Source organism: Lagenorhynchus albirostris, chromosome 17 (genome assembly GCF_949774975.1).
Source record: "Lagenorhynchus albirostris chromosome 17, mLagAlb1.1, whole genome shotgun sequence".
Lineage (NCBI taxonomy): Eukaryota > Metazoa > Chordata > Mammalia > Artiodactyla > Delphinidae > Lagenorhynchus > Lagenorhynchus albirostris.
This window is the reverse complement of record NC_083111.1, coordinates 68,922,822-68,938,906: the sequence shown is the minus strand read 5'-3', so window position 1 is coordinate 68,938,906 and position 16,085 is coordinate 68,922,822. Positions and strand designations below refer to the sequence as shown.

At 41.1% G+C, this 16,085-nt stretch overlaps 1 long non-coding RNA gene across 1 annotated transcript in view; it reads right to left on the bottom strand.

The window, feature by feature from the left end:
- Positions 1-16,085, bottom strand: part of LOC132508055 (uncharacterized) — a 101,195-nt gene that overhangs the window by 15,571 nt on the left and 69,539 nt on the right. Inside the window, exon 8 of the long non-coding RNA XR_009536405.1 lies at positions 3,243-3,319. This is a non-coding gene — a long non-coding RNA (uncharacterized LOC132508055). The remainder of the gene's footprint in view (positions 1-3,242; positions 3,320-16,085) is intronic.

The following is a 16,085-nucleotide window of genomic DNA, read 5'->3' as shown; positions in this document are numbered from 1 at the left end:
TGCAAGGATTCTTCAATATACACAAATCAATCACTGTGATATACCATATTAACAAATTGAAGAATAAAAACCACATGATCATCTCAATAGATGCAGAAAAAGCTTTTGACAGAATTCAACACCGATTTATCATAAAAACTCTCCAGAAAGTGGGCAGAGAGAGAACCTACCTCAACATAATAAAGGCCATATATGACAAACCCACAGCAAGCATCATCTTCAATGGTGAAAAACAGAAAGCAATTCCTCTAAGATCAGGAACAAGACAAGGATGTCCACTCTCACCACTATTCTTCAACACAGTTTTGGAAGTCCTAGCCACGGCAATCAGAGAAGAAAAAGAAATAAAAGGAATACAAATTGGAAAAGAAGTAAAACTGTCACTGTTTGCAGATGACATGATACTATACATAGAGAATCCTAAGGATGCCACCAGAAAACTACTAAACCTATTCAATGAATTTGGGTAAAGTTGCAGGATACAAAATTAATGCACAGAAATTTCTTGCATTCCTATACACGAATGATGAAAAATCTGAAAGAGAAATTAAGGAAACACTCCCATTTGCCATTGCAACAAAAAGAATAAAATACCTAGGAATAAATCTACCTAGGGAGACAAAAGACCTGTATGCAGAAAACTATAAGACACTGATGAAAGAAATTAAAGATGATACCAACAGATGGAGAGATATACCATGTACTTGGACTGGAAGAATCAACATTGTGAAAGTGACTATACTACCCAAAGCAATCTACAGATTCAATGCAATCCCTCTCAAATTACCAATGGAATTTTTTACAGAACTAGAACAAATAATCTTAAAATGTGTATGGAGACACAAAAGGCCCCAAATAGCCAAAGCAGTCTTGCGGGAAAAAAAACAGAGCTGGAGGAATCAGACTCCCTGACTTCAGACTATACTACAAACCTACAGTAATCAAGACAATATGGTACTGGCACAAAAACAGAAACAGATCAATGGAACAAGATAGAAAGCCCAGAGATAAACCCACGCACCTATGGTCAACTAATCTATGACAAAGGAGGCGAGGATGTACAATGGAGAAAAGACAGTCTCTTCAATAAGTGGTGCTGGGAAAACTGGACAGCTACATGTAAAAGAATGAAATTAGAAGACTCCCTAACATCATACATAAAAATAGACTCAAAATGGATTAGAGACCTAAATGTAAGACCGGACACTATAAAAATCTTAGAGGAAAACACAGGAAGAACACACTTTGACATAAATCACAGCAGGATATTTTTGATCCACCTCCTAGAGTAATGGAAATAAAAACAAAAATAAACAAATGGGACCTAATGAAACTTAAAACCTTTTGCAAAGCAAAGGAAACTACAAATTAGATGAAAACACAACCCTCAGAGTGGGAGAAAATATTTGCAAATGAATTAACAGACAAAGGATCAATCTCTAAAATATATAAACAGCTCATGCAGCTCTATATTAAAAAAACAACCAACCCGGGCTTCCCTGGTGGCGCAGTGGTTGAGAGACCGCCTGCCAATGCAGGGGACACGGGTTCGTGCCCCGGTCCGGGAAGATCCCACATGCCGCGGAGTGGCTGGGCCCGTGAGCCTTGGCCGCTGAGCCTGCGCATCCGGAGCCTGTGCTCCGCAAGGGAGAGGCCACAACAGTGAGAGGCCTTCGTACCGCAAAAAAAAAAAAAAAAAACAACCAACCCAATCCAAAAATGGGCAGAAGTCCCAAACAGACGTATCTGCAAAGAAGACATACAGATGGCCAAGAAATACATGAAAAGCTGCTCAACATCACTAATTATTAGAGAAATGCAAATCAAAGCTACAATGAGTTATCACTTCACACCAGTTAGAATAGGCATCATAAGAAAATCTACAAACAACAAATGCTGGAGAGGGTGTGGAGAAAAGGGAACCCTCTGCACTGTTGGTGGGAATGTAAATTGATACAGCCACTATGGAGAACAGTATGGAGATTCCTTAGAAAACTAAAAATAGAATTACCATATGACCCAGCAATCCCACTACTGGGCATATACCCAGAGAAAACCATAATTCAGAAAGACACATGCACCCCAATGTTCACTGCAGCACTATTTACCATAGCCAGGTCATGGAAGCAACCTAAATGCCCATCGACAGACGAATGGCTAAAGAAGATGTGGTACATATACAGTGGAATATTACTCAGCCATAAAAGGGAAAGAAATTGGGTCATCTGTAGAGACGTGGATGGATCTAGAGACTGTCATACAGAGTGAAGTCAGAAAGAGAAAAACAAGTATCATATATTAACGCATATATGTGGAACCTAGAAAAATGGTACAGATGAACGGGTTTGCACGGCAGAAACTGAGACACAGATGTAGAAAACAAACGTAGGGACACCAGGGGGGAAAGCGGCGGGGGGGTGGGGATGGTGGTGTGATGAATTGGAGGATAGGGACTGACATGTATACACTGATGTGTATAAAACTGATGACTAATAAGAACCTACTGCATAAAAAAAATAAATAAAATAAAATTCAAAAATTTAAACCCTAGGGCTTCCCTGGTGGCGCAGTGGTTGAGGGTCCGCCTGCCGATGCAGGGGACATGGGTTCGTGCCGCGGTCTGGGAAGATCCCACATGCCACGGAGCAGCTGGGCCTGTGAGCCATGGCCGCTAAGCCTGGGCGTCCGGAGCCTGTGCTCTGCAACGGGAGAGGTCACAACAGTGAGAGGCCCGTGTACCGAAAAAAAAAAAAAAAATTTAAACCCTAACTTGGACTGAAACTAGCAGTGACCTTGGAGAAGTTACTTAACATGTCTGAGCCCATAAATTGAGGATCATAATGCCCCTTCCATAGGGTATTTAGGAGGAGTAAATAAAGTAATGTTGTGTTAATAACAGCTACCATTTTGGGGAATCTACCCTGTGCCAGGCATTGTGCTAAACACTTTATGTACTTTACTTCATTTAATTGTCTCAGTCTTATGTGATATGTTTAATATTACACTGCCATAAGGACCAAGTGAATTGAGCAAATATGTGTGAACTGTATAGAACACTGGTAGCACACTGTGGGAAAGCAAAAAGACTGGCTGGTCTTATAAATCTAGAGGCTGAGCGAGAAGCGCTGCTCAGGAGGAGCGGGAGGAGGAAGACAAAGCGGCAGGGGGATGAATATGACACGCTTTCCACACCCCTGCAGAAGAAGCTGCCCTGCAGGAGTCAACTGCTCGACAGATTGTACCTTTTAAGAAGTAACGTTCTTGGTTTGTTTCTACTACTGCAATAAATCAGGCTGTGTAACAGTAAAATATTTATTTCCTGCAAGAAAAAAAAAAAGCTCTATTTACTTATAGGCCAATAGTAACATCACCGTGGTCTAAATATACATTTATAATAGCAAAGGTGGAAAATCAACAGGGAGTGGTAACGAGAGATGTCAGACCACGTGCACTGGGCCGTGCCAGTAAGCACCAGCCCCTGACTTTTCCTGGCCCCTGAAATGCATGGTTATTTGCCAGGGCTACACATCAAAAATGAACTCCCATGGAAATGCAAGCAGAAATGGAAAAGCCATACTAGGTTCGTTCCTAGTCTTTGAACCTACAGAACACCATCTTGGCATTTGCTGTCCTTCCACCTGGAACAGTTTCCCCCCAGGGAAAGCTGACTACAGACTGGCCGGCTCCCTGACTACATTCATTTCTGTAATCAAACGTGGACCCTGAGGCCCTCTGTCACCTTATCTGAAATAGCACCCTCCCCACCAGCACTCACTTTCTCCCCAATCCTGCTGTATTTGTCCTTCATGGCATTTAGCACCACTTGACACTTCAAATGTCACTTCATTCCTTATTACTAATTTTATATTACTATTACTAATTTTATCTATCTATGCAGTAATTTATTTTTTATTTTATCCATGTGTTTATAATTTTATGTTTTTGTGCAGTGTCTCTCCACACTAGCATGTAAACTGCACAGGAATAGGAACTTTCATTGAAGCACTTCAAACATCTACAACAGAGCTGGGCATGTAGTAGGGATGAATAGATATTTTTCTGAACAAAAATTTATCTTTATACTTGTTTGGAAGTTGGTTTTATTTGTTGATTTGTTTTTAAATGCAAGTTATAAACGAGTTGCAAACTGATTAGAGTTGTACTGTCTGTCCATTCTCTTGGGTCCATTGGGTTGGGTTGTCTTGTCTAAATGTTACACTGAATAGAGAAGCCAGAGCACATATTAACAGTATTGATTTCTTATCAAGGCTTTATACACTAATTTTAAACTGATTGTCCTATCGTGGTCTCACACTACATTAGGAGGACTGAGTTGGTATCGCTGTTCCCATTTGAAAGATAGAGAAGCTCTGGTTCAGGGAAGTTAAAGGGCTTGCCCAAGGTCACACAGCAATTTAGTTGTTGGTGGAACAGGTGGTTGAGGTTAGAACACAGAAGTCTGGATTCCAATCTAATGTGTGTTTTCATTAGGCACAAAACAAGAAACTGATTATATGCATATAACCAACACCTGCCACAACACCTTCATGCTCACAGAAGACATTAAACATCCACAAATGGCACACCTTCCGCTGGACCAGGGCATGGCATTCCAGCCAGCCTGTCAAGCAATACATGTTAAAAGAGATTAACCTGCCTACCTGTCTCCTATCCTATTGACTCTTTTGCCCTCTCCCAGTCACCTGTCCACAAGATGGAGACAACGCATGGCTTAAGTTCTAGAAAGGGTCTTTAGGGATTACTTACTGAAAAGCTTTACGAGTTGCTCAGCACTATTTCACAATTGTATACTTATGTACAAGTATATCATGGTTATTTTGATATACTGCACTGGAATGAATTGTGTGTTTTATACCCCCACAAACATACACACAGAGAGTCATAAAACAGTATTATAAATTATGTGTAAGAACAGGAGTAGATGCTTTAAAATATTTATTTCATTGCCATTACAGATACATCTCATATTTATACTTTATAGAAACGAGAAAGAATGAATCTAATCTTTGATACTAGATGATTACATGTTTCAGATGGTCCTAAATCTTACATGCCTGCAGTATCAGATTGAGGAAACTGGTCTTGATAAGGCATGTGTGTTTATTTATTTGTTTTTCACAGGCCAAGACCAAAGAATAGTCTTCCTTTTAAGAAGTATTCCCAAAGAATCTGGTTTATACCCAAGCAATAATTGTGATGCATAATTATTTTGCAAATAGGCAGTCATGGTAAAATTTCTTTATACCTCATTTCTCAGTAACCACCTGGGGTTCTAATTAAAATTCACTCTTGGTATATGTAATAGCATCAGATAATGTTATTCTTACCTCATTATGTAATAATTACATCTGTGGCTTTTGGTTTTGTTTTTAATTAGCTTCCACAGTTCTCTACAAATGACATGGGGCAACCAACACAGTTCACTTTTTTGATATAAAAAAGGATAAAGGACAAAAAAAGCATCCAGAGTTAATTAGGACATCATGAATAAAATGTCGATGATTTGAGGTGAATAGACTGGGTTGTATTTCAACCATCCTTTTCTCTTACCCATCAGTTCCTATGACAAGCCTGTGCCCACAGTAGAGGGGACCTTGTGGATATATTTTCTAAAGGCAGACACCTGTTTTAAGTGGTGCAACTGCAGGATACTGACTTCATGGCATTTTGTCCTGTTTCATTCATTCTACATCACAGCCTTGCACCATACTTGCTGTAGAACTCTGGAAAGCCTGGAGGGGTGGCATATGATGATAGGTAGTATCAGAGAAAGAACCAGAGGAATCAAAAGTGGTGCTTAACCCAGGACCTGGCTGCCCATCTGAGGGCAGGAGGAGCAAGGAGGATGGAGGGCTGCCATGATGTCTAACCTCATCTCACCCCTTGGACTGGGTTTGAGCAAGAGAAAGATTTAGTCACTTACTTCAGATTTAAAATGTCACATCATTTTATATGAAAAACCTGCGGAGGCCAAATAACATCTAGGCTACAGTAATTTTATATTCAAAATAATAAAAATTCAGCAGACATATGTTGAGAACACAAGGCTCTGTGCCAGGGGATTGTTCTTGAGTTGAACATAATAATGATTTAGTTGTAGATAATAACTATCCTTTTGCCTAACTAATTTGCTAATTCAGTTTTACCTCCTATTCTTGAGACCTGTCTCAGCCCTGTTTAAGAACCTTCAATGGGGGCTTCCCTGGTGGCCCAGTGGTTGGGAGTCCGCCTGCCGATGCAGGGGATGCGGGTTTGTGCCCCGGTCTGGGAGGATCCCACATGCCGCGGAGCAGCTGGGCCCGTGAGCCATGGCTGCTGAGCCTGCACGTCCGGAGCCTGTGCTCCGCGGCGGGAGAGGCCGCAGCAGTGAGAGGCCCGCGTACCGCAAAAAAAAAAAAAAAAAAAAAAAAAAAAAAACCTTCAATGGCTCTTCTCCACTACCTAGGAGATCAATTCTAAATGCCTAGGCTGGCATCAAAGACTTCCAGTTAAGTCCCCAATCTATATGTCCTGCCATGCCCTCTAATGTTTCTCTTAAAAAACATTCCATTCCAATCTTTCTGGTCCCCAAGTCATGCCTTATACATTTCTACTTCTGTCTCTCTCTCTCTCTCTTCCCTTTGCTCTCCACATCCTACCCACACAAACATAAAGCCTTACCATACTTTTCCACTCTTATTCCTCCTATATAAGCCTGACATATCTCTGTCTTCCCACTGCACACTCCATGTGTCGTTCTAGAGTGTACAGAGACTCTGTGACTTAATACAAGAAAGACCTACTTAGGAGCAATCAGCCTATTCATGTTTTTGCCTATTCATGCTTCTTTTGGCCAAATGGTCTCTTACTGATTTGTAATAGCTCTTTATCTATTGAGGAAAAAAGTTCTTATGTGTCATTCTTTTTTTTTAAATAAATTTATTTTATTTATTTATTTATTTTTGGCTGTGTTGGGTCTTTGTTGCTGCGTGCAGGCTTTCTCTAGTTGCAGCGAGCAGGGGCTACTCTTCATTGCGGTGCACAGGCTCTAGGCACGCAGGCTTCAGTAGTTGGGGCACGTGGTCTCAGTAGTTGTGGCTCGTGGGCTCTAGAGCACAGGCTCAGTAGTTATGGTGCAGAGGCTTAGTTGCTCACAGCATGTGGGATCTTCCCGGACCAGGGTTCAAACCTGTGTCCCCTGCTTTGGCAGGTGATTCTTAACCACTGCGCCACAAGGGAAGCCCCCATGTATCATTCTTTATGCTTCTTCTCCTGGGCCGAAATGTTATATTTTTATGTAGCTAAATCTGTCAGTCTTTTCTCTTAGACCTTTTAGGTTTTATGACTTGTTTAGGAGGACTTTCTCCCCATTCCAAGATTGCTTAAGGATATATTTTCTCTAATGCAGCATTCTTAAGCGGATTTGCCTAATAAGATTTTCCTTTCTCTGAGCAACAGAATGTTGTCAACAATATTCAGGTAGGGTTCATCCAGGTTTAATTTAATACCTAAAGGGTTCTTTAATGTGAGACTCTACAAAGATGATCAAAAGAAATAACTGAACAAGACTAATGCCACTGTATAGTATGGCAAATAGACAGGGTTTACTGAACTGACTAAAATTTTATATTGTACAACATACTACAGATATTATTTGGTGGGTTTCTGCTACTCACTCACCATTCGTCATCACGAAGAAAATGAAAATAGTTAGCCATAGTCTGAGCTCTCATCTAATTCCTCTTCTTTTTGCCTTTTCTAAGTTATTTTTCAAATTGACATATAATTGACATACATTGCGTAAGTTTAAAATATACAACATGTTGATTTGATACATTTACATTTTGCAATACAATTATCACAGTAATCATATTAGCTAACACCTCTAACATGTCACATAATTATCAATTTTTAAATTCCTTTAATTTAATGTCACACCTCCCAGGTGATTCAGCCTGAAATATTTCTTCATGTGTCGAGATCGTTATTACTTGTGGGGAGTAGAGTCTCAGTTTCTACTTGTGCAAGAGCATCAAAGTTCACTCAACATATAGAGGCTTTACCTCAAGTATTCCAAGGAAGCTTGTTTCCTTCAACAGAGTGTGAAATATCTGTGCTGCTAGTAATGGACTATCCCAAGATGTTTCCATTTGCTGTCACTCCTTCACCACCTTGCCCTCTGCTGTCTCTGTTTTGAGGAAGAGAAAGAACAGGTGGGATGACCCTGGCAGTCCAGTGGTTAAGACTCTGACTTCCAATGCCCGCGGGGTACGGGTTCGATCCCTGGTCAGGGAGCTAATATCCCACATGCCTCGTGCCTCAGTCAATAAAGACTTCGAAAATGGTTCACATCAAAAGAATCTTAAAAAAAAGAGAGAGAGAGAGAGAACAGGCTCTAGCAGTCATAAGACCGGCAACTGTTGTTAGAGCCTGCACACAAACTACCTCCTCACTATTACTTACATTTCTTATAGAAGAGAAAACAGAGGCTCTCAGAGGTGGAGTAATTTGCCCACCATGGGCAAATTAAGAGAGAGATACAGGCAGGATCTAAATTGAGGTCAAACTGCCGACTGAGCTCTTAAGAATCAGACAATATATCCACGTGAGAAATTAAGGGGTACAATAGGACTTCAATGGAGAGGCAAAAATAATAATAATAAACTGTGCCTGAAGAGGTCCACAAAAAAGGAGATCTTTGGGAAGCGTCTCAATAATAGCAGGTGCTCCCCCAGGTTTAGCACAACAACAGTCCTTTAGAGAAAATATCCTACACACCCACTAATTGGAATAAACAGGGCACCTGCAGGCTCCCCCTTCCCTTGCTGGCTTGTTCTCTGACGGCTGCAGATGGCAGTGTGGCTGGCTGACTTTTTGTCTAGACAGAACCTACTCCCCACAGCTCACATAATTTCTCAGATGCTGCCAGGCCACCTCCACCTCCTCCTTTCCCTCCTCCTCGTTATTCTGTATTCTCCGTGCTGCTCCCGTCCTGTGGAAAGGAACACATCAAAGCCATATGGAGTCATTCTTTCTGGGCACCCCACGTCCTTTCTCTCTTCTCCTTTTCCTGGAACATTAATATTAATAGCTTGTTTCTTCACAGTTGCTTTCTTCTCCAACCTCAAGGGACCGGAACCTTTTCTTGGTCTTTGTGACAGACGGAGGGAGGCCTCATTTGAAGGCGTGGGGAGGTGTGCCGGGAAGCACAGGCATGGATGATGTCTCTGATGTAATCCCAGGCCACGCAGTGCAAGCACGTGATGTTGGCTCCACTGCCAGTCCAGTCCACCCGAATATTCTTTGTAATATGTGTCCTTTTGGAACAGGAGGAGAAAGAAATACGCAAACGATCTAGCCAAAGGCCAGTGAAATCATCCCTAATCAATAATCACTGGTTTTGCAGCCAGGCTCTGCACTCATTTTGCATATCTCATCTCATATAATTATCACAATTCTACTGGCTTAATATTGATATCCCCATTTTATAGACAGGGAAACTCAGGCTCAGAGAGAGTCAGTCACTTGCCTAAGCTTGTGAGCTTGAAAGTGAAAATTCAAATCTCCTTCTAACTAATTTCAAAGTCCGTATTTTAAACCTTCACCACCAACTATTTCCTATCCTGGAGCCTCTATTCAAGCTGAAGTACCAGAAAATGGAGACAAGAAGAAAGGCTTCTTTTGTGCTCAGTGGACCCCACAGCATCAGCACAAGAGAGCTGGCGCAGCAGGACCCAGCCTTTGTGGGTCTGCCTTCTCCTCTCTCACGCCCACTCCAGTCCAGTTTGGTACCATCTCTGAGGTTCATGGAAGCTCTGGCATGGAGAGCTGTGAAGCCAGAAGCCATTGGCCAGATCTGTGCTCACCTGCCCTCAGAGAATGCCTGATTCCCCCACTGTGCTTTCCCACCATGGGCTGGAGGACGGCTGCACGTCAGGAATAACAAGAGGAGATGTACCAGGCTGACTGGGGTGAATCCCAAAAGGTCACTGGCCACCTTGCCATGGGGAAAGGTGACAGTGCTTTAAGTTCAAGTTCATGGACATAACAAGATATGGAAGTGACAAAGACACGACACCTCTGTAGTTTTGTTTTGTTTTAATTTTTTTTTTTTAACACAAATTGTTCCACACCCTACACATTATCTTGACCAGTTTTCATTTAAAAAATCACGGCAATCTTTCCATGTGATTCATCTTCACAATGAATAGTTTTTTCTTAAATAGTTTTTTTTTTTCTCTTTTATCCTTTTTTTTTTTAACATCTTTATTGGAGTATAATTGCTTTACAATGGTATGTTAGTTTCTGCTTCACAACAAAATGAATCAGTTATATATATACATATATTCCCATATCTCTTCCCACTTGCGTCTCCCTCCCTCCCACCCTCCCTATCCCACCCCTCCAGGCGGTCACAAAGCACCGAGCTGATCTCCCTGTGCTATGCGGCTGCTTCCCACTAGCTATCTACCTTACGTTTGGTAGTGTATATATGTCCATGCCTCTTTATCGCTTTGTCACCGTTTACCCTTCCCCCTCCCCATAGTCTCAAGTCCATTCTCTAGTAAGTCTGTGTCTTTATTCCTGTTTCACCCCTAGGTTTTTCATGACATTTTTTTTTTAAATTCCATATATATGTGTTAGCATACGGTATTTGTCTCTCTCTTTCTGACTTACTTCACTCTGTATGACAGACTCTAGGTCTATCCACCTCATTACAAATAGCTCAATTTCGTCTCTTTTTATGGCTGAGTAATATTCCATTGTATATATGTGCCACATCTTCTTTATCCATTCATCCGATGATGGACACTTAGGTTGTTTCCATCTCTGGGCTATTGTAAATAGAGCTGCAATGAACATTTTGGTACATGACTCTTTTTGAATTATGGTTTTCTCAGGGTATATGCCCAGTAGTGGGATTGCTGGGTCATATGGTAGTTCTATTTGTAGCTTTTTAAGGAACCTCCATACTGTTCTCCACAGTGGCTGTATCAATTTACATTCCCACCAACAGTGTAAGAGGGTTCCCTTTTCTCCACACCCTCTCCAGCATTTATTGTTTGTAGATTTTTTGATGATGGCCATTCTGACCGGTGTGAGATGATATCTCATTGTAGTTTTGATTTGCATTTCTCTAATGATTAATGATGTTGAGCACTGTTTCATGTGTTTGTTGGCAATCTGTATATCTTCTTTGGAGAAATGTCTATGTAGGTCTTCTGCCCATTTTTGGATTGGGTTGTTTGTTTTTCTGTTATTAAGCTGCATGAGCTGCTTATAAATTTTGGAGATTAATCCTTTGTCAGTTGCTTCATTTGCAAATATTTTCTCCCATTCTGAGGGTTGTCTTTTGGTCTTCTTTATGGTTTCCTTTGCTGCGCAAAAGCTTTTAAGTTTCATTAGGTCCCATTTGTTTACTTTTGTTTTTATTTCCATTTCTCTAGGAGGTGGGTCAAAAAGGACCTTGCTGTGATTTATGTCATAGAGTGTTCTGCCTATGTTTTCCTCTAAGAGTTTGATAGTTTCTGCCCTTACATTTAGGTCTTTAATCCATTTTGAGCTTATTTTTGTGTATGGTGTTAGGGAGTGATCTAATCTCATACTTTTAAATGTAGCTGTCCAGTTTTCCCAGCACCACTTATTGAATAGGCTGTCCTTTCTCCACTGTACATTTCTGCCTCCTTTGTCAAAGATAAGGTGACCATATGTGCGTGGGTTTATCTCTGGGCTTTCTATCCTGTTCCATTGATCTATCTTTCTGTTTTTGTGCCAGTACCATACCGTCTTGATAACTGTAGGTTTGTAGTATAGTCTGAAGTCAGGGAGCCTGATTCCTCCAGTTCCTTCTTTCGTTCTCAAGATTGCTTTGGCTATTCGGGGTCTTTTGTGTTTCCATACAAATTGTGAAATTTTTTGTTCTAGTTCTGTGAAAAATGCCAGTGGTAGTTTGATAGGGATTGCATTGAATCTATAGATTGCTTTGGGTAGTAGAGTCATTTTCACAATGTTGATTCTTCCAATCCAAGAACATGGTATATCTCTCCATCTATTTGTATCATCTTTAATTTCTTTCATCAGTGTCTTATAATTTTCTGCATACAGATCTTTGGTCTCCTTAGGTAGTGTTTTAATTTTTAATGCATTCCCTGGACTCTGAAAGTCTAAAATGGTCAAAATATCTAGAAAGTTCATCATGGTTTACTACGCTTTGTGTGATATGGCTTTGGCGGGCTTTTTCAGCCTGACCATGAACAACTCTCTCTCTCCTAGCTCTAATCAAGGCAGCCTCCTTTTCTTTCCTCAAACACATCAGGTTCCTCCCTGACTGAGGGCTTTCCAGCCTCAGGGCTGCTCCCTCTGCCATTTACCCAGCTCATCTCCACTTATCTTTTGAGCTTCTTTGTTCCTGCCCTGTCAGATTAGGTGAGTTCATCAGACTGGGCAGCCACCAGGCACTAATTTATATAGGGCACTGGAATAGCGAGTGGCACATTTGCCTGTGAAGGACCAGATAGTAAATATTTTCAGCTCTGTGGGCCATAAAGTTTCTGTCACATCTACTTAACCCTGCTGTTGTAGTGTGAAATCCAGCACAGATAATACATAAGTGAATAGGTTTAGCTGTGGGTTCCAAAACAACCTTATTTACAAAAACAGGGGGCCAGCTGGATTTGACCTGTGGGTCATAGTTTGCTGACCTTTGCTCTAGGACATCACTGAAATACAGAGCTTCGGAAGCAGTTAACTCAGGTTTCCACAGTAAACTAACGAACCATGTACACCAGTCTTGATTCCAGAAAAGTGAGTCATACCTTGAGTATAAACTGAAGCAAATATTTCTTGCTGGGCTGAGCCCACCTGTGATGCGTATTTTTTTAACAGATGTATGTTATCGGCAGTCAGCTGAGATCTGGAATCCCAATAATCCACGGGGTGAAATGGGAGCAAATTATTTATTTTAATATCTATATGTTGGATCCTTTAACATGTTTCACAAGATGATTTCTGTCTTGGGAAATTACGAAAGAAAACTTAAGTAAGAATAAGAACTACGGAAATACAGAAAACATTTTGCCAGAAACATGCACAAATATCAATTCTGCTTCAGTCAGTGGAAGTCAATTAATGGGTGGAGCTATTTTGGTATACAGTTTTAATTAATTTAAAATAAGTTTCTTGGAAGTCTGGCTACATTCAGGCCATGGGTTCCATGGCTATGCCCTCTGTTTTTACCACCCACCTCTCCCAGGCAAGCCAAATTACAGGTTCTACTGCTATCAGTTTTATTTTTGGATACACAGACTTCCCACCAGCTTCCAGTGCCTGGTGGAGCCCAGCAAGAGCCAGCCAGAGGAAGTTCTCTTTATTTATTCTTCAACCGTTAATTGGACACTTACTACGGGTCACGGGACACGTGAATGAAACACTGACTCTACCTATAAGGATCTCCCTGATCAGGTGAGTAAGTAGGTCATACGCATGAAATATGATTCAAAGAATAAAAATAGCATGCAGCACTGAGGAATGCACCCACATATGAGTACCACAGCCACCTGCACCCTGTGGCCCTCAGCCGTATGCATCCTTGTAGTGAGCTTGCTGCTGGAGCCTCGGGCTGTCTGGATAAAGGCTCAGGCCGCGTTGGGGCATTAGAAGACATAAAGGGCACAGAATGATGGTGCTGTTAGGAGAACATGGGTGACCACAGCAAAAGAAAGAAGTGTTTAGACCTTGCATAAGCTCAGGCTCCCCGAGACTCTTCCACAAATGCCCATTACATCAGCTGGTTAGTTGAGTTATAACTCTTCATTGGCCCATGGGTTCTGGATGGGCTGGCACTGCCAGTAACAGAATGCAGTTCTTTAATTATTGCCTCTTTTTTCCTACCCCCACTAATTAGGATGATCTCCAGCCACCCCCAAAATATCTAACCCAGTTATAGTAAGAGAGTTGCTAGAAGTCCCTAGCAATGTCATACTGGGGCCCAATGGATGTAGCAAGAACTAAAGGGAAAAGCCATTAGGTTGTGCAAGATGCTTGGAAGCATTCTATAACCTTCCCAGCTACAGCATAGTAAGAACCCAGAACCTAGATGTTAGGACTGGGTCACCAGCCTCAACAAAGATGGAAGACAGGTAGCTAGAAGGCCTGTACTCCTCTGACCCAGTGGATTTGTCACTCTGCATAGGCTGCTAGTGACAGCTCTGCGATCGCCCCACAAAGCACATTCATAAATCCATGCCTGTCTGCCGCATCAGTGTATATTCTCTCTCATACATATCCTGAAAAGATCTTGTTTTCTGTTTCTTTAGTAAAATGAAGTGATTTTTTTTTCAAATCAGTTTCTTCCTGCCTCCGATAAATAAAAGATGAACAAGTTTTTTTTTTAAATCTGTTTGAAAGCATACCAAATTATTAGCCTGTGTGGGACAACTATATTTTTGAGTCCCTCTGATATGTTTTCTCATTGCTTCTTATACTTCTCTTTCATAACACTTTTCAAAGTTTCAATTAATTAATGTTTTGCTAATTCTTTCTCCAATGTCTCTTCTGATTGTGTACCACATGAGGACAGGGGCCATGTTGCTTGTACCATTTAGGTTCCTTCAATATTCATCTGCTGAATGAACAAAGGAATGAAACTGATTTTTTCTTCCTTTTTTTAATGGCTGCATTGGGTCTTTGTTGCAGCGAGCAGGGGCTACTCTTTGTTGGCGGTGTGCGGGCTCCTCATTGTGGTGGCTTCTCCTGTTGCAGAGCACGGGCTCTAGGCGCGCGGGCTTCAGTAGCTGTGGCACACAGGCTCTAGAGCGCAGGCTCAGTAGTTGTGGCGCGTGGGATTAGTTGCTCCGTGGCATGTGGGATCTTCCCAGACCAGGGATCGGACCGTGTCTCCTGCATTGGCACTTATTCATCACACCTCTGCTGGGAATGCCTATATTTGGGCTAATTATCTCTGACTTTAACCGTGAGCCTGTCAGTATCAGATGCTCCATCTAGATAGCCCCCATCTTGATGAGGGATGGAAACATCTCCATTGATCCTTGTGGTGGGAAAACAGGATGAGAGGCAAAAAGAAAAAGGCTGGTTGTCAGAGAAGGTATTTGCCCACTTTCAAGCCCAATTATTAATATTCTGTGGAAAATAAGAAACCTATTTAATATTCTGTGGCAAATAGGAAACCCAACACGATAACAAATAACTTCCTGCTGGACATTTCAAGTAATTCAGACTCTAATTCTGCTGTCTGAAAAACTCTAATTCTGCTGTTTGGCTCTCCTGGAGTCAGGGAGCCAAGGCTGAGTTACAGTTTGCAAGGCCAACGTATTTCTGAGATCACTCCAGGAGACCTAATGGGAAAATTCAAATGAGGCCACCTGCTTTATTACATGTCAAAAGGAGCATGCCCCCTCCTCCCTGGGTGCAACTTATTCTCCTAACCCTACAGCATGGGAAATGGGATTTTGCAATGGATTTTTTTCCTTCAAAAGTCATCATCCTTACCAAGCCACCAAGCTCTTCATTGAAAATGGATTTAGATAATTTGGAGTTTGGTGTGCTGGGCTTTTATTATTTTTTTTCCAATTTTCTTTTTCTGTTCAGGAAGAAACCCATTCTGGTGTAGTCATGCCCCATTGAACAGAGCCAAACCTAGATATGATTATTTCCTCTGAGATGAAAGCAGCCTAATACGGAAGAAGCTATTGAAATTGAAATCCCAGAAAACTACCAACCCAAGGCAGGGATATTTTTATCAATGATGCATTCTCCCAAGAGGAAGGTTATTAAAATTTCAATTTTATATCTGTGTGTATACATATATATTCACATACATATGTTCACACATATATGAATGTGTGCATATAAATACGTATATGGTTTTATATATACTTATATATATACATATATGTATATACATATATATAGTATATACATATATATAGTCTTCAGAAGGAAGACATGCAGTAATTAGTGGAGAGAGCAGAATCACTAACATCTAATTAGAATGGAAAGAGAAGTAATTTTTTAAAACTGTCATATATTTAATTAAGAAAAATTAGCATTTGGATGCATGGCTACCA